Genomic DNA, 3,063 nt, shown 5'->3' on the forward strand with positions numbered 1-3,063 from the left:
TAACAGTGGAGCAGTTGCAAATTCAAAAGTACCAAGAAGCCATAAGCGAGGAAAACATATTGATCACAAATATCATCTCATAAGGGAGATTGTGCAACGAGGAGATGTGATCGTCACACAGATAGCTTCAGAGCACAACATTGCTTATCCATTTACAAAGCCCCTCACGGCTAAAGTGTTTGAAGGGCACCTAGTGAGTCTAGGACTACGAGTTATGTAATCTAGGGCAAGTGGGAGGAATGGCATGAGTATGTGATGCCCTAGTTTATTGTATTTCTCTCTACTCAACGTTATAAAACCCCACTAGAGTTTTAGTCCAAGTGGGAGTTTGTTGGGTTTTATGTCCTAAAACTCATAGTTTGTAAACAAAAAGATATTCTATTTTCAATAAAGTTATTATTGTTGTTTATTCAGTAAAGATTGTAATTGAATAAAGTGAACTTTACGATCATTAATCTAAATCCAATAAACTAAGAACCCTCTGGCTATAGTATGATTACTTGAACTATATGTAGAGACATAAGAGTGAATCGAGTTCAAGTATATAGTCAAAATGATCTATAGTATAAGGATAAGGCTGAGTACCTTATTCTGGGGACACTATGGATGCGGCCCACTTTTGTATATGATATAAACAATGTGATCACTAAATTGTACATGTGGAGACATGTGAGTGGGGGCATCCTATGCAATAAGTATTGCATAAGATCGGACCATGAAGAAAACCACTCTCACTTTATAAAGTCGTTTACTGTTGAGACTGATTTTCTTTTCATTCGATAACCTAGGTAACTCGGTTTTAATCCTGAGCTAACCATGAACTCCTGTTTATTCGGAATTATCCTTAGATTTGCATGGGTGAGAGTGGCTCTAGTTCGCCGACTCAATAGGCCTCCCATTTCAGGGGTAAGACTGGGTGAATGGCTGGGGACGTGGGGTGCAAGACGGAATTCACTCATACCCACTTTTAGGGATAGAAGAAAGGTAGTTCCCTTAAGCACTGACTCTAGGTCTTGAACAAGGGGCCCCACCCTCTCATTGGCCTGAGAGGGATTCGGTTTACTAGTTGGACCACAAACCAATTGTTCATTAGAGGATCAGTGAGACATAAGGAACAAGAAGTAACTTTAGGGGTAAAACGGTAAATTGACCCAGCTCTAGTTACGAACAACCTGTGAAGGATCGACTTACTAATCATGGTTATATCAAATGGACAGAAATATATCTATAGTGAGGGGAGTGCAACTACTAGGCTATAGTGGAGTGTCCTAGTAGTTAACGAATGTTGGTTAACAAGGTTAATGAGTTTAGCCGGTTAATCTTGGATCGTTGAAGCCCATGATCTATAGGTCCATTAGGTCCCTCTGCTAGCTCATATCGGACTAAACCATAGAACAGTGTGACGAGAGAGTTCGAAGTGTTCGAATCCAAATCAGGGAATATGCGCTACATATATACGATATATTTAACCGCATTTTTGTTTTATTTACAAATTAAATAAAAGGAGAGAATTTGAGATATTTAAATAAGATTTAAATATCTTAATTAATTATGTGTCGGAATTGATTGGGATTGACATTTGAATTAATATTAAATATTAATTAAATAGTTTAATTATTCATTTAATGTTACTTTAATTTGAAATTCATTAATCAAATTAATTGTTGAATTAAAATGAAGAAAGTCAAAATGTTGACTTCATTTAATGGAAAAATCCATGTTAGTGGAATTTTGAGGTGTCAAAATTTGGTTTAACCAAACTTGCATGTTTGCCAAATAAAACCCACAAGTTTGAGTGAAATTTTGAGTGTCAAAATTTGTTTAACTCAAACATGCATGCTTGCCACATAATCCCAAACATTTGAGTGGAATTTTAAGTGTCAAAATTTGGTGATCTCAAATTTGCATGAACATGCAAACATGACTCTTTAAATAGAGTGATCATGGTACATGGAAGGTCTTCTTCTTCTTGGTGGAAAACCTTGAGAAAAACCTCTCACAAACACTCTCTTCACATATACAAAATCCCTCCCAAGTTTAGTCACTCACCGGATTCTAATCCCGTTCTAAGGCTGGAGGATAGTGGAGAAGACACTAGTGGTGGTTCGAAACCGGTTCGTGAGGAAAAAGAAGTTTGAACTACAAAAGGTGAGTATCTAAACTAATTAAGTTTTAATACTTCCGCATGTGTTATATTAACACCAACAACATAAACATAATATAAGCATACTGATTCACTGATAATTCACACATATCAGTATATATGACACGTGCAGAACCACAGACACGTGTCAACATCAAATATAACCATGTCGATAGTAAGGCCACTTACCTAGTTAGCTTAAGTTGTTGTCACAAATATATCTTTAATGGAAGTTCGATTCCATCCTTTGAAATCCGAGTCAACCTATGTGAGACCATGACATCAGGTTCATGTTTGAACTCTACAAAATTATTTCTCTAATTTACGCTGGTCCATTGTTAAAGGTTTTGGAATGTTATATATCTATAATTATATTTTTATTAAAAATCTTATAATTCCATAGTTACGGTTGTATAAAAGAGTAGATACAACTATTTCAAGTTATTCTGGCCTTTACTACTCTCTTTATTTACCCTCTCTATTTACGATTTACCTTTCTCTCTATATTTAGTTTGTGGTTTTTAATTCCTTAATCTTCATTTTTTTTATCTGCCTTTTAATTCTATTTCCAAATCTTTCCTTATCGAAGCGTTTTCTGTTCACAAATTTGATTGGTTATTCTATTTTTAATCTATTCATTTGGCTACTGATATAAATTTAATATAATATTACTAATCGGACATGATTTACTAGAATTCGTATCTAAACATTTGTAATAATTTAAATCTAACTATAATTAGTTGTGATTTCTAAAAAAAATAGGATAAAAAAAAGAAGATTTAATATATACTTTATTGATCAGATCTATCTTCGGCCGTTACTTTCTCGGGGCTAAGAATGAGTTGAGGAGAGATAATTGTGGGAAGGGATGAGAGGTTAGTGAGGAGGGGGAAATGTTATTTATTTATTTATTTATTTAT

The sequence above is a fragment of the Cucurbita pepo genome, chromosome 2 (assembly GCF_057944985.1).
Source record: "Cucurbita pepo subsp. pepo isolate OVF chromosome 2, ASM5794498v1, whole genome shotgun sequence".
NCBI lineage: Eukaryota > Viridiplantae > Streptophyta > Magnoliopsida > Cucurbitales > Cucurbitaceae > Cucurbita > Cucurbita pepo.